At 33.5% G+C, this 27,276-nt stretch overlaps 1 protein-coding gene and 1 non-coding gene across 2 annotated transcripts in view; one reads left to right on the forward strand and one right to left on the reverse strand.

The window, feature by feature from the left end:
• Positions 1 to 27,276, forward strand: part of LOC114337994 (uncharacterized) — a 371,509-nt gene that overhangs the window by 73,437 nt on the left and 270,796 nt on the right. The gene's annotated exons all lie outside the window — the stretch shown is intronic.
• Positions 6,391 to 6,482, reverse strand: Trnay-gua (transfer RNA tyrosine (anticodon GUA)). The gene is given in 2 exon segments: positions 6,391 to 6,426; positions 6,446 to 6,482. It is a non-coding gene; the product is annotated as a tRNA-Tyr (tRNA).

Raw genomic sequence — 27,276 nt, forward strand, 5'->3', positions numbered from 1 at the left:
TGTTCTGTTTTGTTAATAGCTGCTCGTATTTCAATATGTAAAATATGATAAAATTAGCCATTTATACTGAGTAAGGATAAATGAATCACATCTATCTTTTAATAAACTTTATGTCTATCACATATTATGTGTATAAGCGTATTTAATAGTCAGTTTCCGGGTAGGGGCTTAGAACCTTCGTCAAAGGAATCCAAAAATTGTGTGTGACTTCTATAAGACAAAATACGATTCGGGATGCCATGTACAATATGTCAAATGAAAATAAACTAAAGAAGAAGAAGAAGAAGAAGAAGAACAATGTAACTCAAGAATACCTAGATCTGAGATTTACACTGCCAGAGTTGGGGTCTACCCCAAAATCCCGACAGCCAAAATCAAATGGATACTATGTATTGTAGTTTTGAAAATCTGATAGGATTTTTAATTTGTCGGGATTCTGGCCTGTCGGGATTTTGTCGTGTCGGGATTCTCTTTTCGGGATTCTGTCCTGTCGGGATTCTGGCGTGTCGGGATTTTGGCTGTCTGGATTTTGGGCGGCACCGCCTGAGTTGATTATTAACCGAGGTAATCGAGTTGTTATATTGTAGATCCGTTTTAGTCCTGTCGCCAGGGGGGGTACAACGGCCTCGTTAATTCAGATGGACTTACTCAAGTTTTTTTTATGTATTTTGACCCGAAGAACACGAATTTTTTGGGTAACAGTTGATCCGGATGTCGATAAGATTGTTATAGACCAAGAACTTGAGGAATCAAATAACAGCGATTTTTGGCAAAACAAAACAATATTTTGTATTTTTTGGGCCATTTTAAGTAAAAAATATTTCTACAAGTTTTTTCGTAGGATGCACAGTTTTCGAGATAAACGCGGTTGAACTTTAAAAAAATCGAAAAATTGCAATTTTTGAACCCGAATAACTTTTGATTAAAAAATAAAATAGCAAGTCTGCTTACCGCATTTGAAAGTTTAAGTCAAATTATATCGGTTTTGATTATTTGCATTGGTAAAAATTTATTTTTTTATTGTTTAACAAAGCTATAAACACGTAGGGTTTCCCGTGCTTTTACATGCGTTTTAACGCATGTAACATAGAAATAGTCTTGATTGCACTAGTACCTATTCTACCTACTCGTTCGATTTTAAATGAGAAATCATAGAAACATCACTCACGCACTAGTTGTTTGTAGCTTTGTTTAACAATAACACAATAAATTTTTAGCAATGCAAATAATCAAAACCGACATAATTTGACTTGAACTTTCAAAGGCGCTAAGCAGAATTGCTATTTTATTTTTTAATCAAAAGTTATTCGGGTTTAAAAATTGCAGTTTTTCGATTTTTTGAAAGTTCAACCGCGTTTATCTCGAAAACTGTGCATCCTACTAAAAAACTTGTAGAAATATTTTTTGCTTAAAATGACCCAAAAAATACAAAATATTGTTTTGTTTTGCCAAAAATCGCTGTTATTTGATTCCTCAAGTTCTTGGTCTATAACAATCTTATCGACATCCGGATCAACTGTTACCCAAAAAATTCGTGTTCTACGGGTCAAAATACATAAAAAAAACTTGGGTAAGTCCATCTGAATTAACGAGGCCGTTGTACCCCCCCTGGCGACAGGACTATTTCATTTTCACCTCAAAAGTTTCATTATTAATAGTCCAGGGCATTTAGCACTAAAAACACCCGAATAAATCGATTCTTAGATACAGCACCTAGAGACTTGCAGTGTTTTGCCTTGTGTTCAGGATGACGTCTGGAAAAAGTCTACTATTCAAAAATGGGTGGGAATGTATAATTGCACTTTAAAGTGCATAAAATGCATCCAAAGGTGCATAAATATAAGAATAAAGTCAAAATCAGTATACTAAGGACCACAATTTATTATTCGGGGGTTTTTGGGGTCACTGAACACGATTACGCCATCAGAACTGACCCCCGGATCACCTGGTGCCCAAGGTCCCTGCAAGAGAAGTAATCTTCTGGAGTTTCGATGGTTTTCGGCATAAAATTGATGCAAACGGATTACCCACGGGTTTTTGGGGTCACTAAACACGAATATGCCATGAGAATTGACCTCTGGAGTACCTGGTGCCCAGGGTAGCTACTAAGGCACCTCATCTTCTGAAGTTTCGAGTGATTTCGGCACTAAATTGATGCAACTGGACTACTCAGGGGGTGTTTGAGGCCGTTAAATACGAATATGCCATCAGAACATACCACTGGATCACCTTGTGCCCAAGGTCACTGCAAGGGACGTCATCTTCTGGAGTTTCGAAGGCTTTCGGTATTATATTGATGCAAACGGATTACTTACATGTTTTTGAAGTCGCTAAATACGAATATGCCATCAAAACTGAATTCCGGAGTACCTGGTGCTCAGGATCGCTACTAAGGCACGTCATCTTCTGGAGTTTAGAGGGTTCTCGGCACTAAATGGATGCAAATGGATTACTAGGAGAGTTTTTGGGGTCGCTAAACACGAATATGCCATCAGAATTGACCTCCGGAGTACCTCGTGCCCAGGGTCACTACTAAAAAACGTCATCTTCTAGAGTTTCGAGCGATTTCGGCACTTAATTGATGCAGATGGACTACTCAGTGGGTTTTTGAGGTCGTTAAACACGAATATGCCATCAGAACAAACCACTAAATCACCTGGTGGACATCATCTTCTGGAGTTTCGAGGGCTTTCGTTATTATATTGATGCAAATGGATTACATACGCGTTTTTGGAGTCAGTAAACACAAATATGCGATCAGAATTGAACTCCGGGACACCCTGTGCCCAGGATCGCTACTAAGGCACGTCATCTTCTGGGGCTTTGAGGGTTTTCGGAATAAAATGGATGCAAATGGATTACTAGGGGGATTTTTGAGGTCGTTAAACACGAATATGCCATTAGAACAGACCCACGGAGAACATGGTGGCCAACGCCACTGCAAGGAACGTCATTGGTTAAAGTTTCGAGGGTTTTCGGCATTAAATTGATGCAAATAGATTACTGGAGGGTTCTTGAAATCGATAAATACGAATATGTCATCAGAACCTACTCCCGGAGAACTTGGTGCCCAGGGTTATTGCAAGAGGCGTCATCTTCTGGAGTTTCGCTCTGAGATCTCTGGAGTCTTTGGTACTAAATTGATGCAAACAGATTACTCATAAGATTTTGGGGTTGCTAAACGCTAATATGCCATCAGATCTAACCCACGGAGCACCTGGTGCCTAAGGCAGGTCATCTTCTGAAGTTTTGAGTTTTTTCGGCATTAAATTGATGCAAACGGATTACTCATAGGTTTTTGGGGTTGTTGAACACGAATGCGCCATTAGAAAAGACATCAGGGCACCTGGTGCCTAGGGCACGTCATCTTCTTGAGTTTCGAGAGTTTTCGGCACTAAGTTGATGTAAACAGTTTACTCACGGGCTTTTGGGGTTGCTTAATATAAATACACCATCAGAAGGGATACCGGAGCACCTGGGCCTAAGGCACGTTATTTTCTGGAGTTTCGAGGGTTTTCGGCATTAAATAGGTTGAAACGGATTATTTATGTGTTTTAGGAGTTGCTGAAGACGAATATGCCATCAGAACAAACACCGGAGCACCTGATGCCTAAGGTATAACATCTTATGGAGTTTCGAGATATTTCTGTACTAAATTGATACAAACGAATTGCTCATGGGTTTTTAACAAAAATCAGAACTGGCCCTCGAAGTTCCTAATGCCCAGAGTGACTGATATGCACGTCATGTTTTAGAGTTTTCAGGCTTTTCGACACTAAATTGGTACACACCGTGTACTCGGAGATTGTTGAGTACGAATATGACCTAGATGAAGGCCTCTGGGTTATCTGGTATCTGGTATCCAGGGCTGATCCAGGTATCTGGTATCCAGGCCATGAGTAATCCGTTTGCATCAATTTAGTACCAAAAACATTAGAAACTCCAGAAGATGACGCGTCCTAGGCACCAGCTGGTCCGGTGTCTCTTCTGATGGCATGTTAGTGTTCAGCAACCCCAAAAATCCACAAGTAATCAGTTTGCATCAATTGAGTACCGAAAACTTTCGAAAATCCACAAGATGACGTGCCTTAGGCACCAGGTGTTCCGGTGTTTGTTATGAAGGGGTATTCGTGTTCAACATACCCAAAAACCTATAAGTAATCTGTTAGCATCAATATAGTGCCGAAAAACCTCGCCCAGAGGATGACGCCCCTTGCAGTGACCCCGGGCATCAGGTGCTACGATGGTCTGTTTTGATGGCATGCTCGTGTTTAATGACCTCAAAAACTGCCGAGTAATCCATTTTTATCAGTTTAATGCCGAAATCCCTCAAAACTTTATAAGATGACGTCCATTGTAGTGACCTTGGGCACCAGGTGCACAAGGGGATCGGTTCGTATAGCATATTCGTGTTAAGCGACCTCAAAAATCGTCCAGTAATCCATTTGCATCAATTAAATGCCGAAAATCCTCGAAACCCCAGAAGATGACGTGCCCTAGTAGCGACCTTGGCCACCAGGTACACTGAGTTCAATTCTGATGGCATATTCGTGTTTAGCGCGACCCCAGAAAATCCGTGAGTAAGCCGTTAGCATCAATTTAATGCCGAAAACACTCGAAACTCCAGAAGATGACGTGCCTTAGTAGCAATCCTGAACACCAGGTACTCCGGAGGTCAATTCTAATGGCATATTCGTGTCTAGCGACCACAAAAACCCATGAGTAATCCATTTACATCAATTTAGTGCCAAAAACCTTCGAAACTCCAAAAGATGACGTCCCTTGCAGTGTCCTTGGGCACCAGGTAATCCGGGGGTCTGTTCTGATGGCATATTCATATTTAACGACCTCAAAAACCCCCCGAGTAATCCATTCCCGTCAATTTCATACCGAAATCGCTCAAAACTCCAGAAGAGGGCGTCCCTTGCGTAGACCATGGGCTCCACGTGCACAGGGGGTCGGTTCTGATGGCATATTCGTGTTTAGCGACCACAAAAACCCTCCAGTAATCCATTTGCATCAATTAAATGCCGAAAACCCTCGAAACCGCAGAAGATGACGAGTCTTAGTAGCGACCCTGGTCACCAGGTACTCCGGAGGTCAATTCTGATGGCATATTCGTGTCTAGCGACCCCAAAAACGCATGAGTAATCCATTTGCATCAATTTAGTGCCAAAAACCCTCGAAATCAATATTTCATTATAATCTAAACTCTAAACGATTGCCAAATGTGGAACATGATTATGATCCATTATTACCAAATAGTCCAAGAGATGGGAGCGGATTTTACTCGTGATAAGTAATACGGACAAACTATACGGGGATATGTTGAATTAGTTGTGTACATGACTTTCTCCTACGGGCGGAAACCAGAATGAGGGACGAGGGTAGCTATAAGGGGTCAAAGTCGCGGTTTTATTATTTTTTTTTGTGACGCTCATGATCGAGATGGTGCACCAAAATTTGAAAATCAGTAGATCATGACGTAAATAAGCAAAATCTCCAGGGCTAGAAAGCTGCGTGGTGACAAAGGGGTAGAGAGCAGGGGTGAATATAAAACTTATGAGTTTTTTCGTTTTTTTGTCACGTTCGTGATCGAGATTGTGCACCAAAATTTGGGAATAAGTACCTAGATCATGACGTAACTAAGCAAAATCTCCAGGTCCAAATTTGAAATAAATTAATTGACACAAAAGAAGAATGTATGTAATTTATGTAATTCACAATACATTTGACTGATGTCAGAAAACATAAAAAAATATGTTTAGTTGACAAATAAGTATTGCTTTACGCTTAGATTCAATGTTCAAGCTGCCACCCACCTGGCTCTTGGTAGTTTGAACATTTAATTTAAGCGAAAAGCAATGTTATTAAACATTTATTCCCGTTTTCTGACAGCAGTAAAATGTATTTTGAATTACATAAATTAGATACATTCTTCTTTTTGTCTTAATTAATTTAATTAACAAACTTTTTTGAACACCCTGTATACATAATTATGTTAATGTTTATATTACTGAATAGAGAATTGAATAACCTTTCAATTGAGCTATCACAAGACCCCTATTCTAATTTTAAAAAACCATCGATTACGTCATCACGCCCAGATGGATGACGACACTAGTATGACCATGTCAAATGATGTCAAAAATCATAATTTAAAAATAAAAATCGGCCGGTTTCGGGATTTATCACCAAAATCGCTCATTCATGAAAAAATTAATTTATTCCAATCTTTACGTGCTCATTGTATAATAATATATATCCGGAAGAAAAGTAATTTCATAAAGACCGATAGTTTGTTACCATTTTTTCCGGTACAGAAAAAAGAATTATTGTTTACACATATTTTTGTATTATTTATTAACATGAAAAAAAATAAAAAAGGTTTCCTTCGAGCCGGATTTGAACCAGCGACCTATGGATTTCTATAAGTTTCATACCACTACAGTCCACCGCTCTACCAACTGAGCTATCGAAGGTTGAAATCTGGTTTTCAGAAATAACTTTTACTGATATTACCTACTCTATGTTCATAAGCTACCTATATAAAAGTATGAGATTTTGTAGGAAAAAATTAAAATCCAGTGCATAAAATAGAAAAAATAAAATAAACAAAATAAATGGTGCCGGTTTGTAAATATACAGAGAGAGTGTGTAATTTGGAATAAATTTAATATCTCAAATACCAATTGTTTTTTTGAAAAATGCTCAGACCCGTCGATTATTATTTCGAATTGTCCTTTTTAACATACAATAATAATGTATACAGGGTGTCCCAATTTAGAGATATGACGTCATCGTTGATTTTCTTAAATGGCAACACTGTCATTTTGATAGCTGTTTTGATAGGGTGTGTAAAGTTATACACAACTGCAAAATTTCAAATTTTTATTCCTTACCATTTACAAGATAATAAAAAATAACAAAGTTATTTCTGTAATTTGTGAAAAACAAGTAATCAAACAATAATTGAATTTAATTATTTCAATTAAGTAAATGCTCATAACGTTGCCCATTGACAATTTGACAATAATTGAGGGCAACATTATGAGTATTTGCTTAATTGAAATTAAGTGAAAATTTGCTTAATTGAAAATTAAATTTAATTATTATATTATTTGATTACTTGTTTTTCATAACTTTTTTATTATCTTGTAAATGGTAGAGAATAAAAATTTGATATTGCAGTTGTGTATAACTTTACACACACTATCAAAATAGCTATCAAAATGACAGTGTTGCCATTTAAGAAAATCAACGATGACGTCATATCACTAAATTGGTACACCCGGTATACATTATCATTGTATGTCAAAAAGGACAATCTGAAATACTAATCGACGGGTCTGAGCATTTTTCAAAAAAACCATTAGTATTTGAGATATTGAATTTATTCCAAATTACAGACTCTCTGTATTAACCATTATAGTATCGATGATATTGATAATATTGGACCAAATATAATATTTATATACCTATTTATATTTTGTATAGTATTTGTAGGATATACCGGGTGTCCACTTATATTTTCCCCCATTTTAACTGCCTATAACTTCTTAACGGTTCAAGATAGAAATATGCGGTTTTCGCTGAAATGTTTTATTTTAGTAAAAGTTTTGTTTGAATCGATTGAATTTTTTATATTCGCTTTCAAATACGAAAAAAAAAAAGGCGGATTTTAAAAAAAAACGTTGTTGACTTTTTTTTAATGGAACACCCAGTATATTTTTTTGAAAATTGAAAGAAAGGACATTGCCTATCCAGCGATATAAAGTTTTTCAAAATCGGTTGTCAAATCACTGGGTAATTAATTTTTAAAATGAGAGGTGCAACGTGGATATCACATACCTAAATAACATTATAAGCAAATAATTATATTATGTTATGTGATTTCCCATTGCATCTCTCATTTTAAAAATTAATTGCTCAGCCATTTGATAACCGATTTTAAAAAATATTATATCGCTGGATAGGTAAATTACCATTTTTTTCAAGTTACGAAAAAATATACTGGGTGTTTTAATAAAAAAAGTCAACAACGTTTTTTTTTAATCCGCAATTTTGTATTTAAAAGCGATATAAAAAATGGTCATTTACTTAAAAAACTTGAAAAAACGTTCATTTACCTATCCAGCGATATAAAAAATTTTAAAATCGGTTGTCAAATGACTGAGCAATTCATTTTTAAAATAAGAGATGCAATGTGGAAATCACATAACATAATTATGTTATTATTAAATATGTATCAATTTGCTTAGTTATGTTATTTAGGTATGTGATATCCATGTTGCACCTCTCATTTTAAAAATTAATTACTCAGTGATTTGACAACCAATTTTGAAAAACTTTATATCGCTGGATAGGTGAATGACCTTTCTTTCAATTTACAAAAAAATATACTGGGTGTTCCATTAAAAAAAGTCAACAACGCTTTTTAAAAAATCCGCCATTTTGTTTTACGTATTTGAAAGCGATATAAAAAATTCAATCAATTCAGACAAAACTTTTACTAAAATAAAACATTTCAGCGAAAACCGCATATTTCTATCTTGAGCCGTTTAGAAGTTAGAGGCAGTTAAAATGGGGGAAAATATAAGTGGACACCCGGTATATAGAGTGAGGCAGATAACTGGCCTATTAGAAATATTTAGAGAACTAAAGGCAACAGAATCATGAAAATTGGAATGGAGGGGTTTTGAAGGGTGATCTATTTAATGAAAATATTTTCATCAATTTGCTACTTCCGGTTATACCGGAAGTTGCTTAAAACTTCGTGTTTTTAAATAGGACACCCTGTATATTTTTACATTTTTAGATTCTACTCGATGTATTTTTTCTTAAAATATGCAGTTTGGTAATGTTATACAGGGTAGTTTAAAAGCTAATTACGGTTTTATATTAATTTCGTAGCAACTTTCACACCCTGTAGAATTGTAGTAGTTGGATATCAAAAACTATATTTATGTTAAAAGGATTTTCAATATAGTCTACTATTATTAAAAATTATTAGTATAGCTAAATGTTAAATTTTAGTATACAGGGTTGGTCGAAACTGGGAATGAGGATTTTCTGAATTTTCTTAAATGGAACACCCTGTATTTTAGTATTGAAATGAAAAGACATTTTATGTTACTTTTTTATTTCTTAACCATTCCCTATACCTAGATGCTTTAATTTGTGCTTAATTGTTAATCGCGTCAAGAATGTTAACTACATAGGTATTTTGATAGCTCAACCATTATTGACAATTTTAAAGATCAGTCTAGATTAATATGTATTTATTTCCGAAAAATTATTTGTGATTGAATATTTTCACGGCCAACCTAATAAAATTTCACGTATTTTTTGTTGAAATTAATGTTTGACTTGAATCACCAATAACTCACAAATTAAAGCAGTTAGGTATAGGGAATGCTTAAGATAATTACACTTTTATAAAAAAGAACTTTTTTTATAATAAAACCTTTTTATTATTTATAGGAAAGAATATAAAATAATTTAACGATAAACGATTTAACGATAAAATGCTTAAAATTCCAAAAATTATACTCTAATAAAAAAGTACTTTTTATAATATCACGGTTTTATTATTGTTTATATATAGGACACAACATGTTTGGAAAGAATAATTAACTTATAAAATATGAATTTTTAGTAGATGTATTAACTGTTATTTATAATTATGATTCCAAAAATTACCTAGTATAAAATAGTATTTTTTATAATACCACGGTTGTTTAAAATGGTATATATAATTTTAAGTGCATATATAAACTTTTAATTATTTATTAAAACAATTAAAAAAAGATACGCAACAGCCGGGTTCCAACTGGGAACCATCTGCAGTCTAATGCCACTGAGGCACCATCAATTTGTAGATATCGATTTATTCTTCTTCAGGTGCCGTCCTCGTTCCGAAGTTTGGCTATCATCAAGGCTATGCGTATTTTTGATACCGTAGATCTAAATAATTGGCAGCTGCTGCACTTGTACCAATCTCTTAAATTCTTCAACCATGAATGTTTTCTTCTGCCAATGGATCTTTTACCTATTATTTTTCCCTGAATAATTAATTGTAGTAGCTGGTACTTTTGTCCCCTCATTATATGTCCCAAGTATTGCAGTTTGCGCTTTTTAATAGTAAGCGCAAGTTCTTTTTCTTTCTGCATCCTTCGCAACACTTCCATGTTTGTCACTCTCTCTGTCCACGATATTCTCAGTATCTGCGGTACATCCACATCTCGAATGCTTCTATTTTCCTTGTATCAATCTTTTTCAGTGTCCAAGCTTCCATTCCATAGAAAAGAACTGACAGCACGTAACATCTCATCAGGCGAATTTTAAGATTTAAACTTAGCTCTCTTCCGCATAAAACTGTTTTCATTTTGGTAAAAGTAGCTCTAGCCTTTTCTATTCTGATCTTGATTTCTTCAGAGTTGTCGTTGTTTTCATTAATCACAGTTCCCAGGTAATTATATTTTCTAACACGCTCAATTCTTTGATCATGTACGGTTATGTCAGAAAAATTTTGTGGAAATTTCGACACCATCATTATTTTTGTTTTTTTGATGTTAAGTGATAAACCGAACTTTTCGCTGCACTCTACTATTCTGTTTATCAGTGTTTGGAGATCTTCCGGGGTTTCTGCTATTAATACTGTGTCATCAGCGTATCTCAAATTGTTTATTAAAGTGCCATTTATTTTAACTCCTATATCTTGGACAGCAAGGGCTCTGTTTATAATATCTTCTGAATATAAGTTAAACAAGGTTGGTGAAAGTATGCATCCCTGCCTTACGCCTTTTTTGATCTCGAGTTCCTCGGTTGTTTCCCGTTCTACTCTAATATTCGCCTTCTGGTTATAGTAAATATTGAAAATAATTCTGAGGTCCCTTTTATCCAAGTTTTTCTCTACCAACAGTCTCATCAGGTGTTCGTGGCGAACTTTATCGAACGCCTTGTTGTAGTCAATAAAGCACATATATATATCCTGGTTAACATCCAGGCATCTTTGGCACATGATATTAAGTGCAAATAGTGCTTCCCTTGTTCCAAGCCCGTTTCGAAACCCGAACTGAGTATCACTGATGTCAGCGTCTAGTTTTTTGTGAATTCTTGTATGTATCACTTTAAGAAATACTTTTAGTGTGTGTCCCATTAAGCTTATTGTGCGATGGTCGGTGCACAGTTTTGCGTTTGTTTTCTTTGGAATAGTCACAAAAGTTGACAGAAGCCATTCCTTAGGTATTTCTCCCGTTTTATAAATGCAGTTAAAGAGGTCAACCAAAACATTTACTGTTTCATCTTCCACAAGCTTAAGAAGTTCCGATGGAAGTCCATCTGGACCCGGTGATTTGCCATTTTTCATTGTTTTTATAGCATATAGCATTTCTTCTTTAGAGATTTTTGGTCCTTCCTCAACTTGTATGTTACCAATATCATGATCCTCTCTTTCATCGGCAAAGAGTTCTTCTATATAATTCTTCCAGGTCGTAAGCTTTTCTTGTAGGTCAGTTATTATTTGTCCATTTGCGTTGTATAGCACATTGGGATGCTTCCTTTTTTGTATACCTGCCAATTCTTTTACCTTTTTATGTAGGTTAAACGTATCATGTTTTAATTGCAGTTCTTCAATTTCTTCACATTTTTTTTTGTAAAAGTTTTCTTTCGCTGACCTTATTTCATCTCTAATTTGCTTGTGTATCTCGTTGTATTTTTGTTTGCATTTTCCCTTAAACTGTCTTCGTTCCTCCATGAGACTTAAAATTTTCTCTGTCATCCATTCTTGTCTTTTTGTCGTATTTCCTCTGCTAAGGATATTCTGAGCGGGTTTTATTAGGGCTTCTTTTAAGTCTTGCCACTTGTTTTCCACGTGCGTGTTTGGTTCCTTTGTAGACAACATTCTTAGGTTACCATTTATCTGTTTATCGATTTATTAACGTACTTTAAAATATCATTGCATTAGTCACATTTTTAAAATAGTTTGACATTTAAAAAAATCGATTTATCCATACAGTGTGATTGGTCAGTGGGGTAAAGCTTTGTATATCCGTTATAAGTAATAGATAGTAATAACAGTTAATAACAAAAATTGTAGCCAACTTTGATTACAGATTGATAATCAGTAATCGCAAATTGTAAGTTTTAGACAATTATTTAGTCATGGCTTACCTAAAATTTGGAAAGATTTAGACCCGTAATTATTAATAATTTTGTTCTGAAAAATGAAAATATCTCGAAAACTAATAAATTTACACATAGGGTATGTTATACAAAATTTATAGTATGGTAATGGTACTTTTCGATAATGATATAAAATACAGGGTGTTCTATTTAAAATTACTGAGAAAATAATGTACTTGCGTTTTGACTCACCCTGTATTCAATATAAAGAAAATTAGCAAAACAACCATTTACGAAAATTTTGACAATAAATAAAAAAATATAACATTAATAAACCATTGACCTTGTGCTTGCTTTTATTTATACAGGTAGTTAAACTTGTTACGATTTTCATATAAAATTGGTTATAACTTTGTAAATACCCCGTATAACATACCAAACCTTTATATTTTTGTAATCGAAAAGTTACGAAGATTTCGAATATAAAATAAAATACAGGGTGTTCTATTTAAAAAAAAACAAGTTTGGTCTGCCACTATGTTATCGAACACCCTGTAACATTCTAACTAATTTTGTAATGTGAAGCTCATAGTTTGCTACAATTTTTGTTATTAAGTTTTATCGCTATACATTACTATAACGGATCTACGGAGCTTCACCCCACTAATTAATCACCCTATATAATAGCAGTTAAATATTGCATTATTAGCTAGTTCTAAGCTATCCTGAAAATTTCAGGTGTCTAGGTAGCCTAGAACTATTTTTAAAATGGATTGCAAAATTTGCGGAGTCCATGACACCAACCAAGCCAAGTATATAAAAAGGTTTTAATAAAAAAGTAGTATAAAATATCATTTCATTAAAATAATAAAATATAGGGTGTTCCATTTAAGAAAACTCAGAAAATACTCTTTCCGAGTTTCGACCAACCCTGTATAGTACAATTCAACATTTAGCTATACTAACAATTTTTAACAATAGTAGACTATATTAAAAATCATTTGAACATAAATAGAGTTTTTGATTTCAAACTACTACAATTCTACAGGATGTGAATATTGCTAGGAAATTAAGAAAAAAACGTAACTATCTTTTAAACTACCCTGTATAACATTACAAAACCTAATATTTTAAGAAAGAAGACATCCAGGAGAATCCAAAAATGTAAAAATATAGAGGATGTTCCATTTAAAAAAACGAAGTTATAAGCCACTTCCGGTATAACCGGAAGTAGCAAGTCAATGAAAATATTTTCAATAAATAGATCACTCTTCCAAACCCCTTCATTCCAATTTTCATGATTCTGTTTCCTTTAGTTCTCGAGATATGTCTAATAGGACTTTTATCTGCCTCACCCTGAATATAGGTATAATACAATTTAAACACTATAAAATAGTGCAGTCAGTGAGGGTATTTGGCTTCGAATTCCATCCTACTGCATGGATTTTAATGAAATTTGGGGAATAAGCTCTAATTATCTCCTAATTCAAAGTCTACCCTATGTCGATGTGCGCTTTTATTTTGGGGGTGGTTTCCACTTCCACCCTTTCTCGGGGGCGGAAAATTTTTGGTCAAAATAACCACGGAAGTGGCTAGAGAACCTAATTTTAAGCAAAAACTATTCTCTACTTTTTTTTTTGAAAACTTAATGCTTTTTGAATTATTCGTGGTTGAAAATTTGCCATTTTCATTGAAATTGAAAAATGTCACCTTTCCGGACGGTTTTTTTTTGCTAAAACCTTAAAGATTATGCATCTACGAAAAATAAGATATAAAACATTTTTATATCTTATGAAAAATCAAATAGATTCTTTTCCTCATAAATCTTCTAGTTATAAGTACCTAATACAAGAAGAGATATGGTAGGTGAAACGAGATTTTTTTTGGTGCATGCTCAAATCAGTGTGTTTAACTTATTCAAAAACTACGCGTACTCTTCTTTCTTCTCTCCTACAGATATTATTGTACCAAATTATAGTGATTATTTAATTCATAGGATATTCTGACCAATAGAAAGCTACAGAGATGCAAATTAAGGTGATAATTTTTGATAATCTCCCGTGGTTAAGCATATTACGTCAGGTGCCCTTCGTTGCTATGAAAAAATACATTCAGTGACATTAATGACAATTAATGTTTTAAAAATTATAAAAGTGATGGCTTTCAATCGTCAAATATTTATAAAAACTGTGCGTTTAATGGTAGTTACATAAATAAGTTACAATAAAATTTTGGTTTTGAACAGTTTTATTCATGAAATAATCGCAACAAATTGCACTCGACCTCTGAAATTAATATAGAATTTTTGCTCTCATGACACTTTGACATAATTTCACTCGCCTTCGGCTCGTGAAATTAAAACTGTCAAAATGTCACTCGGGAAAAATTCAATAATTTCAGAGCTCTTGTGCAATTACTACTGAAAACATATATTTAAATAAAAATATTCTTCTATCATAAAGAACAATTACAATGAGTCAATAGCTCTATATACAGATGCGTCTAAATTTTCAGATGGAACTGGATGCGCCTTTTTTATACCACCGGGACACATAAAAAAGAAATTCAAACTGAAACCGGAGACATCGATTTATACAGCAGAGGCTATTGCAATATACTTTAGCTTTACTATATGTAGCTGAATTTGATTTCGCCCATATTATAATTTGGTCTGGCTCCTTAGCAGTATTGAAATCTATTGGTAAATATGGACCCCAAAACATCCAAGACTGCCCATACATTTATAGAATTAAACATATTAAACAAATTCTTTTAACCAAAGGGATTAATGTACATTTTATCTGGATTAAAGCACACGCAGGATTTGAATATAATGAGTATGTCGACTTATTAGCCAAAGAAAGCGTTTCAGCCGATACCAGTATTCTACATAAAATAACACTGACTGATAGTATAATCTCTTTCAAGTTAACACTGCATCGGGAGTGGAGCTACCAGTGGAAAGAATACTCTTTTGTGAATCAAAATAGATACTCGTTAATTCAGCCCGATATTCCCAAATTTCCTTGGTACAAGTCTTGTAGAGCTTCTAGAAAGTACATAACTTCTATTATTAGAGTACGATTCGGGCACGCGTGTTATTCAAAGCGGTACCCCGTCAAAATAGCCCCGTCGAAAAAGCTCCGACAAAATAGCCCCGACATAATATCCCGCACACAAAATAGCTCCGACAAAATAGCCTGCAGACAAAATAGCCGCGGAATAATAGCCCGCCGACAAAATAGCCCCGACAAAATAGCCCAGACAAAAAAGCTCCCTTCAGAATTCATCATTAAATAAACCCTTTATCCTCTATTCAGATGTTTATCTTAACCACATTAAATAAAAATGGTCTTTTCAGAGAATTCGAGTCCTGTCTTCTCTGCCTCTTGGAAGACTGAATATTTAATTTAAGCGAAATTCAATGTTTTTTTGTGATATAAACATTTTTTTCTGTTTTCGGGCAACAGTAAAATGCATTTTAAATTAAATAAATTGCATACATTCTTCTTTTTTTGTCAAATAATTTAAATTAAAAAAAGTTGTTGGACACCTTGTATAAATAATTATGTAATTGTTTATATTACTAAATAGAGAATTAAATAACCTTTCAAATGACCTAGCACACGGCCCCTATTCTCATTTAAAAAAATCATCGATTACGTCATTACGCCCAGATGGATGACGTCACTAGTATGACATATATAACGGAATATCGTAATTTAAAAATAAAAATCGATCTCTTTTAGGATTTTTCCTTAAAGTCGCGGGCTTACGAAATAACGAATTTATTCCTTCCATTTGCACCATACTGTACGTCTGAATTGTCGATATGAATGAGTCAGATTAAATTAAATTATTAGAAGAATTTTTTTACTGAGCAACAACATTTTTGTTTAATTTATTAATATTTTGTATTATGACAACGACGTCCGAAGTGGAAGTCGAAACGTTAATAAAATAATTTTTTTAAGAAAATTGTGGCTTATTTCCAAATTAGAATAGCAATTTAAAATAAATGGTACTCCGTTAAAAGGTAAAACTTTTTATTGGAGGTGTTTTCTAAGAGGCTTTTTAGCCGGGGCTATTTTAGCCGGGGCTGTTTTGACCGGGGCTATTTTGTGTGCGATCTATTTTGTCGGGGCTATTTTGTTTGCGGGCTATTTTGTCGAGGCTATTTTGTGTCCGGGCTATTTTCACGGGGCTGTTTTGACCGGGCTATTTTGACGGGTCACGATCCAAAGCATTTATTTAAAATACAGGTATTGGATAATGATAAATGTGAGCATTGTGAAGAGGAAAGTGATTTAGATCATATATTTTTTGCTTGTTCTAAAAATACAATTTACTCATCTAAATTAATAAATGATTTATATTAAAATGTAAGGTAGCAACTCCTTGGAATATACTATATTTATTATCACTTGGCTCTGTAGATGTATACAACTTTTTAATTAACTTTTTAAAAGACAGCAAATTATCAGTAGTAATTGCACAAGAGCTCTGAAATTATTGAATTTTTCCCGAGTGACACTTTGACAGTTTTAAGTTCACGAGCCGAAGGCGAGTGAAATTATGTCAAAGTGTCACGAGAGCAAAAATTCTATATTAATTTCAGAGGTCGAGTGCAATTTGTTGCGATTATTTCATGAATAAAACTGTTCAAAACCAAAATTTTATTGTAATTTATTTATGTAAGTACCATTAAACACACAGTTTTTATAAATATTTGACGATTGAAAGTCATCACTTTTATAACTTTTAAAACATTAATTGTCATTAATGTCACTGAATGTATTTTTTCATAGCAACGAAGGTCATCTGACGTAATATACTTAACGACGGGAGATTATCAAAAATTATCGATTTAATTCAGATTTCTGTAGCTTTCTATTGGTCAGAATCTCATATGAATGAAATAATCGTATATAATATCACAAGAGAGAAAATTTTGCCGGCAATATTTTCGACTGGTATGAAAGTTTGTTGCCTGGCAATTTTCGCGAATTAAATTTTGACTTAAATCACGAGACGTCAGTCGAGATGGTTAGAGATATCGAAATGCCGTTTTCAGATTTGGATTCTGAAGACAAAACTACATGAGTATCCATCGGTAAATCCGCTCTAAGTATTGCAGGAGCGGCGACGCACGAACGAACGAACAGACTCTGCGAATTTATAAACAAAAAGTTTTCGTTGATAAAAATTTGTTTTAAATACGTATCTATTTAAAATCATATTGTTCGATTTAATCTAATCGCGCGACTGATAACGTGACAGAACAGACCGCGACTGTACCCGAAATTCTGATAGGAAAACTTGTATTGTAGTTGACTTTATACAAACTGTGATAATTACGACTTTGTAAATGCTTCTGATCTAATTTCTTCAATATATATTATTTAAATCATGGGGTTAAGAATTGATAGCCATAAATCAAGTGATTTAGGATAAGTGCTTCGTTTATCATTTTTAATATTTTTGGGTCACAGGCGTCACAGCCCCCACCACATTCCGCATAAGGCACGCATTGACGCATTACACTGAATACTTTGCCTAGTTTGACTTCTAGATGACTAATAGAATAGGTATGGGCGTTCCATTTTAGATTCTTCAGTAAAACAATCCCTGTGTAACATAAAGAATAAATAATAATCAAGCAATAACCAAGAAGGTTCAGACCTCAGAAGTGACAATAGAAAGAATGCTACTACATAAACCCAAGTTAAATCAATTTAATGGCAACTAACACACACAAAAGTTGGGCTGTTGATGTATCTAGATCTCCCTATTAATCATCGTAACTTCCAATATGTGGGAATCTTTATATATCTGGAAATAAATGACGTATCATACTGACATGAAGGTCTTCTTCTAATTTTAGTTTTATGGCCTCCACCTCTTAGGTACTTGGCCAGTCCTCGTATTTAGACTGTAATTGGAAGGGAATCCTCTTTATAAAGGGTCTCAGGCGCGGATCCAAGGGGGATCAATGGAGTCAATTGCCCCCTCCTTTAGACCTCACCTGATGTCTACTGACACTGTTTTTAAGAAAGAGATTATGATTGAACATAAAATAGTGAATTTTGTGTCCTGTTGATAACTGAATAAATGAAACATCAATATGGCAGAATTCCTTGGAATCGAAAATTATTAAAAGTCTTTGGAACATAATAAATGAAAAAGTCCCACAATAAATCTATTCAATTGCCATATATTCAATTCAATGTCAGAGACCAGATAAAAATAGTAATTGCCGGTGCTATGTTATGGTAATTTGATCATTTAATAAAACCCCCCGAATAAGAGCCGCTTTTAGAAGGATGTCCAAAGTATTATGAAACAGAGACCTAAAATTGGCCTTAATGATCCGACTAATTCTGCTGCTACGTGTTCTCGGTCTTACTGTATGGTGTCGAGTCTTGGAATGTGAATAAAATCGAACTAAATCGCCTTGAGGCTCTCGAAATGTGGTGCAAGAGAAGAATTTTAAGAGTTTATTGGATGGAGAAGATTCGAAACTACACAATACTAGAATGTCTCAGCAAGACTACTGCGATTAAAAAAAGCATCAAGAAGAGATAGCTGGATTATTTCTGACATTTAATGAGAGGTCCCAAATATAGGTTGCTAAGAAATATTATTCAAGTGAAAATAGCAGGCAAACGCAGTCCAGGACCAAGAAGAACTTCATGGTTGATTTAGGGTGGCAATAAATAAAATTAAGATACCTATGATGGTAATCAACGTTCTAAAGGGACATGGTACATGAAGAATGAGAAAATAACAGCCCATCCCGAAAAATAATTCTGCGTACGTCAGTCACGAGAAAAATTTTATTTCATTGCCCCCACCTTGCAAGGTTGCTGGATCCGCCGTTGAAGGGTCTGGATTTTTCCATATTCCCTTCTTTAAATTCATTGTGATATGATTTTCAAAAAATTATTTTATATTTTAATTTGAAATATTGTTAAAAATTGATTGATCTTTCTTTGGGTTTGGTCATTAATATTATGTAGGAGATTTTGTATTGAAATGGGGGTTGGACTTCCTATATTAACAAGTTCATAATACAGGTCAAATTGATTTGTTTTATTAATTGGGCATTCAAGTAACATATGAGTTATACTTCATATTTGTCCATATTCACGAAAAGGATTATCACTACAATTGATTTTAAACAAATGTCTGGTGTGAGGCAATTGCCCGTTCGCATTCTAATAATAATTGATGTCAAGTGCCTTCGATCCACAAATGTGAATTTGTGGAACCAAGGGTTTATAGAAAAAAATGACTTTGGCATTGTTGATACTATTTCCCTTTAGTTTTAAACTGTTTTGTCCATTCAACTTTAATCTCATTTACAATTTTTTGTTTAATAAAAGGCAAAAAGTCAAATTTATCTATTTTAATGTCTGCAGGAACATTTAAAGTCTGGCCTATATTTGCCAATTTACCAGCCTCTGTATTTCCCTTTACTCCAGTATGGCCTGGGATCCAAGCTAAGATTATATTAAATCCTGCTTCCATTGACTCAATAATGAGTCTTTTAGTTAGGTTTACAATATGGTTGTTTGTTCCCCAGGTGGTGTTATGTAATTTTTGGATAGCACTTTTAACATCTGAAAAAATTATTGCTTCTTTAATATTTTTTTCAATACAAACAGATACTGCCTTATTAATTGCAATAATTTCTGCAGTGCATATTTGAGTGTGCTCATGTAATCTGGATGCATAGTTATAATTGATTGAAGGTATGTTTACCCCAAAACCTACTGTCCTCGACTTGGGATCTAAAGAACCATCTGTAAATACCTATGTATAATTTCCATATGAAGCTGAAAATTCATTTAAGAAATTCCTGATGAGTATAGGTTTCCAATTTTTTGTGGGTTGAGAAAATTGTCTGAATTGTTCCCGTAAGATAATTCAGTTCGATCTGAAAGCAGGATTTAATGTTCTCTTTATATAGATTAATGAGGTATTTGTCAAAATTATTTTTGATTTCAATTAGATATGGTGGCTCTTGTGATTTCCAAAATCCTATTTTATAATTTACTTTGGTTCCCAACTCTGACAGGATGTCGTTCAGTGGATTTTTCAGATCAGCTAGGATTTTCAGATAGAATTTAGCGCAAAGTACAGTTGAGTCCGGGAATCTTTACCCGTGTGTCATCATTTAAAGCATACGAAATAAGTCGATAATAAGTCGAAAATTGAAATTTACTAATCGCAACAGCAAGTCACTTACTGTCACTTTGCTGTTGCGTTTAGTAAATTTCAATTTCCGACTTATTATCGACTTATTTCGTATGCTTTAAATGATGACGCACGGGTAAAGATTCGCGGACTCAACTGTATTTTTCTTCTTGCATAGAAATATATGCTATAAAAATACCTACATAACAAATGTCAAAATCTCAATCTAAATTTTAGCTATCTATGTCAATAAACACTAATAATACTTTCCAGAATCTTTAGTCTCGGTTCTCACATATTGATTAAAAGGATGGAGAAATCTTTCGAGCCATTTATGAAAAGGGAACAAAGAGGCGCAGAAACAACTCTGATCTACATAAAGAATACAAACAAAAGTGCAGCGAAACTGCGAAACAATATTATTACTATAAACAGCTCGTGTACAATGGTCAGGTCAGGGAATGTTCTTGAACAGTAAAAACAAATATAAAATCATTAAAAAATGCGCAACTGCTAGTTACGGAAAAACTGGACAGAGTATAGTTCAGGTGGATAGTCAGGATGTCATGGTAGGGGAGCAAAGTATGCTAAATGTGCAGTCACTCCAGCGCTTTGGGGACCTATTGGGTTGTAAAGAGTAGGCCCTAAGACGAAAAAAAGTTAAGTACAGTTTTTTTATTTTAGTGGGGACTTTCCATTTTTAATTTAATTTTCCATTTCCAACAATCGTTTTTTAGATTATAGCGCCATCTATCCATAATTCGAAAAAATGTCTGGAATAAAAGTTACTTATTTTTTCGTAAGGAATCCAAATCAGCAATAAAAATGGGGGCTCTCATTTAAGATTTTAAAGTAAACCCCCATTCCACCTCCGTGGGGGTCGTGTTTGGTGCCATTCGATATTCGATAGATTTTTCAAATATATTGAAAACGTGTATTTTTCAGTTTTTCGATCTGATGTTCATTTCGTGAAATATCGCGGGATTCGTATTCAAAATATTAAATTTATCCCCCACCCCTCTCCGTGGGAAGTCGTGTTTGGTATCATTCGATAGATTTTTGAAAAATATTGAGTACGTATTTTTTAGTGTTCGGTCTGTCATTCATTTCTCGAAATATTCGCATTTTTTCTAGTGAAAGTTTGGGACTCACCCATTTCCTTACGCCCAGCTCAAATCGTCAGATTTTTGAAATATACACTGTTTTGCATGTAATTAACTTACCTTATCTTAATCTGACGATTTCAAGTTTTTCTAAGGATAGATTTTTTTTTCGGCTCCCCCTTAACGAACTCCTCTGCACTAAGTGCCAATATATGGTAGAGGTACATTTTCAGGGTACAAGGTTTCTCCCCATGTAATAATCTGACGCGCTCGAGTAACTGCAAAAATCCCCGCTTGGGCTCCCCTACCATCACAAGATGCCGAGAAAAGCGTATTTTCATCTGAAAAGTCAGCTGTACGTAGGAAACTTGAGACGGTCGATACATTCTAAGGACTTTAGTAACACTGATGGTTGACGCATAATGATTTTATTCTATTTGTTATTATTTGTCTCTTGGTTTTCACCTAATTTCCATTTAACTCGTCCTACACAGTTTTATGTCCACACAGTATTTTCATTCTTATTTTGCCAGTCGACTTTTCTTTAATTAGGTCTGTAAAATTCCCAAAATATGTAAATTAAATAATTATATTACTTCTTTCATATTTGGTTAAGTTATAAACGTAAATATCTTTTTTGTAACATCCAGAAAATAATTATCTGAAGAATTTTACAATATTTGATATTAGGTATTGTCTTCAAGGAGTAATTAAACCATTTGATATTACGTAAAAATTCGACAGAGACAAAACTTAAGCAAGAATGTTTTCTTTTTAAACTCTAAATCAATACATTCTTCAATCCCAGATGGAAAGATTGCAACCTTGCTACAATAAACTATTCCAGATGTTGGCTGATAGCCAATATAAGTCCAGACATCAACTACACATTATTTACTGTCCTATGGTTTTTATTGATATGTTCTATCCGCTGTGAGCTCGTAGCTGCAATAAGAGTTGCGTATAATTTTTATTAAATGGCTCACGAAAGTTGTTGTATTAAAGAGTGTCAAAATACTGGTTACAATTAATAGTAACTGTGTATTCTACAGATTTCCTGTCCTAAGCATAAAGTTACATTATTTGTGAGAGCCGAAAATTTTTTGAAAGAGATATTTGAAATTTAAAATCACATTCAATTTTCTCGTCTTTTTCACCCCTATATTGAAATAAACATTATAGAAGTTATCAGGGAATTTGGCCCTCGGTAGTAATGTAATCTTTCATTCTGCGTTTAAATTTTTCAAAAATACTTATAGACGGAGAGCTAGAGCCGAAAAATCATCGTGATAAGTAATATGGAGTTTTTCCTGTGAAATGTGTAAATTTAATATTGACAATTATGACCCCTTTCAGGCTGATACCTCAGTGGAGACAGGAAGTAGAAATAAGGGATGAAAGGGGAAAGTCAGTGCAGTCATTAAAGGTTTTCACCTCCTATTTTGTTAAACCTATATCGATTTACATGAAAATTGGTGACTAGTTAGAGCATATCTCAAGAAACAAAACTGATTTGGTGCTACCTCGCACTTTTACCCTGGTGGTGGATACCACCCCTTCCTGGGGTTGCAAACTATTTTATTAAAAATAACCCCACAAATCGATAGAGGGACGAATTCTAAGTAAAATTTGTGATATCATGTTATTAAAATAAATCAATACTTTTTGAGTAATTAAAGATCAAAGATTTGTCTATTTAAGAGCACATGCGTGAAGTTACGGATGATAAAAAGAACATATTAATTAATTGTATGTTAGTAAAATATTATTTTTATATTATTTCGATATTTGATTGAATTTTTTCTATCAATATAAACTTATTTTCAGAAACTGGCAGTGTTTAATAATGGGTACATTTGACATATTCGGATATAGTGCGGCCGATATGTGAAACAATTGCACATTTAATGATACAAGCATATAATTTGCACCACATATACTACACATATAAAGGTTCAAATTTAGATATGAGGCGATATTTAGAAATCTCAGATTTTGTCTTTTACAAAAATGGCGGGCGTTCAAAATGGCGGCTATACTTATATGTTTAATAGTACCATAACTTTTGAACGAAAAGTCCGATTTCAACCAAATTTGGTATATAGGTTTTCTTTTTGATTTACAAGAGGGATATGGTGAACCGGAAGAATCGGTTTACCAGAAGTTGTGTTTTTACTGGTTGTTTATGTAAAAATATGTTTTTTTTTCAATTTTTTCCCTCTGTATATATTAATTTTTCAAAAAGGTAATACCGCAATTGAAAAGAGCGTAAAAATATTTTGTAGAAAATATTTTGAACTTTTTAGTTATGTTAATTATCATTTAATAAATGCATAACGTATCATCACAAGTACCTATGTGTGGCAAATTCGTGCAAACATTATAAGAATTATTGTGCATTTAATGGTAGAAGCATATAATTTGGACCACATATACTACACACATCAAGGTTCAAATTTAGATATAAGGCCATCTCAGATTTTACCTTTTACAAAAATGGCGGGCATGCAAAATGGCGACTATACATATGTGACTTATAGAACGATAACTTTTGAACGAAAAGTCCGATTTCAACCAAATTTGTTATATAGATTCTTATTTTGATGTGTTAGACCAAGGTCTTGAACCGGAAGAATCGATTTACCAGAAGTTGTGCTTTTCCTGATTTTTATGTAAAACTATGTTGTTTTTTTACCAATTCTTTCACCCTGTATATATTAATTTTTCAAAAAGTTAATACCGACGTTGAAAAGAGCGTAAAAATATTTTCTAGGAAATATTTTGAACTCTTTAGTTATATTAATTACCAATTAATAAATGCATAACGTATCTTAACATGTACCTATGAACCTATGTGCGGCGCATTCGTGCAAATAATATAAGAATTATTGTACATTTAATGGTAAAAGCATATAATTTGGACCACACACACTACACATATAAAGATTCAAATTTAGATATGAGGCCATCTGAGAATTGAAAAAAACAACAACATATTTTTACATAAAAAACAGTAAAAACACAACTTCTGGTAAACCGATTCTTCCGGTTCAAGACCTCGATCTTATTCATCAAAAAAAGAAACTTGGTACCAAATTTGGCTAAAATCGGACTTTTCGTTCAAAAGTTATCGTGCTATTAGTCATATGTATAGCCTCCATTTTGAATGCTCGCCATTTTTGTAAAAGCAAAATCTGAGATGGCCTCATATCTAAATTTGAACTTTTGTATGTGTAGTATATGTTGTCCAAATTATATGACTCTACCATTAAATGTACAATAATTCTTATAATATTTGCACGAATCTGCCACATATAGGTACATGTGAAGATACGTTATGCATTTATTAAATGGTAATTATAATTAACATAACTACAAAGTTCAAAATATTTCCTAAAACATATTCTTACGCTCTTTTCAATAGTGGTATTACCATTTTGAAAAATTAATATATACAGGGTGAAAAAATTGAAAATAAATTATTTACATAATATAAAATAGTTTTACATAAAAAACCAGGAAAAACAAAACTTCTGGTAAAACGATTCTTCCAGTTTATGGCATCGATCTTGTAAATCACAAAACGAACCTACGTACCAAATTTGGTTGAAATCGGACTTTTCATTCAAAAGATATCGTGCTATTAGTCATATACGCTCTGAGCTTCGCTGGTGTCGCTCCTAGCGGACTACTAATTCAACTTTCACTGGTAATTTTTAAATTTATTATTTAATTGTTATCGCTGAATATTTACAACGCAAAAAATAATTAAATTGTAATCGATTTTTTTAAGATTTTGCTAATCATTTTGACGTTCTATTGATAAAATATGAATTTCTTACTTCGGATACTTTCACAATTATCGTGTAGATGGCGCTAGATTAATTTATAATTACATATTACGGAACATTAAAAAAACTTAAATTCAGTATTTAAAACGTAAGTATATTTAAGGTAAAAATATATACCACAGCTTTGACCAACTAATATTTTTTATAATTAATGTTTTTAATTTTAATTTTAAATTAATCACTTTGACACTTATGTCAAATTTCCGGTAAACGTTTACAGACTTGCCACTACTGGCGCTCGCGAATTTGTAAATATCCCCTCTACGTACGAGCTCACAGCGTATATGTATAGTCGCCCATTTTGAATGACCGCCATTTTTGTAAAAGCAAAATCTGAGATGGCCTCATATCTAAATTTGAATCTTTATTTGTGCAGTATATGTGGACCAAATTATACGCTTGTATCATTAAATGTGCAATTCTTATAATATATTGCACGAATCTGCCGCACTAATACACTTTTGCTTAATTTATAATATCGAAATAATATAAAAATAATATTTTAGTAACATGCAATTAATTAATATGCTCTATATAGTATGCTCTATCTAATCACCAATTTTCATGTAAATCGATGGAGGTTTAACAAAATAGGAGGTGAAAACCTTTAATGACTACACTAACTTTCCCCTTTCATCCCTTATTGCTACTTCCTGTATCCACTGATGTGTCAGCCTGAAAGGGGTCATAATTATCAATATACAATAGACACATTTCATATGCCAAACTCCATATTACTTATGACGATGATTTTTCGGCTCTAGCTCTTAGACTATTATTAGTTTTCTCAGGATTCGAAAAAAATTAATGCATTTAAAAAACGTTGGACCGCAATTTTATGCTTACGCTCTTAATTAATTATTTATTTAAGTATAATAAATGCATAATTTAATTAAGTATTATTAGTGTACTAAGTATTATTTTCTTCTTTGTTCTTTGAGTGCCGTGCTTGTTTTCAAATGTTGTCTATCGTCGTATTAACAAGCTGATGCAATATTTCTCGGTCGGCAGCCATATGAAACAATTCCTCGACCGTTCGACCTGTCCATTGTCATTGTCTAATGGTATGCAGCCAGGACAATTGTTTTCTTCCAACTCAGCGTTTTCCTTCAATTTTGCCCTGAATGATCAACCGGAGTAAGCGATATATAGGTATGTACTCTCATTATATGACCAAGGTATTGAACCTTTCTAATTTAATGACGTTGATGAATTAATTCTCACTCTTTGTGCATGGTCTCCAGAATATGTTCGTTGGATATGTGTGCTGTCCATGGGATTCTGAGCATGCAACGGTAACACCACAACTCGAACGCTTCTACTTTGTTGAGATTCTTCACTTTTGTCGTCCAAGTTTCACATCCATAGAACAAAACGGACCAGACGTAGCACTTTAATACTCTTAGACATGTGGTCAGTGACAGACTTCTACTGCACAATACAGAATGCCAGCTAATAAAGCTTTTTCGTGCAAGTTTAACCCAGTTTTCTATTCAACCCTGCAGTCAATCCAGCTACCCAGATATCTAAAGTGTTCCATTCTTTTCAAGATGATGTTATCTAATTTTAGTACTGAGTCTTCGATATTAATTTTTCCGACCACCATCCATTTTGTTTTCTTTGCGTTGATTGTTAAGCTCTTTGCAATACATTTGTTAAGTGTTATACTATAATTATATTAATTTATTATACTTTTTTGCAAAATAATTTTTTTCTAATATTAGCTGTCAACATACCTTCAAAACGATAAGCAAAATCTTAAAAATAATCTTAATGAATAATAAATTCTGTACTTACTGATATTAATTTTCGATAACAATCCAGTTACTTCTTTGCGTTGTAAATATTACACGATAAGAATTAAATAATAAGTTTGAAACAGTTTATTTGCTTTTCTCCTCTTCTCTTTAAATTTCCAACCGAAGTTATACTAGTAATCCGCTAGGTGGCGATACCAGCGAAGCTCACAGAGGATAGGCAATACTTTTCTCTTTAAA

Source organism: Diabrotica virgifera, chromosome 3 (assembly GCF_917563875.1).
Source record: "Diabrotica virgifera virgifera chromosome 3, PGI_DIABVI_V3a".
Classification (NCBI taxonomy): Eukaryota; Metazoa; Arthropoda; class Insecta; order Coleoptera; family Chrysomelidae; genus Diabrotica; species Diabrotica virgifera.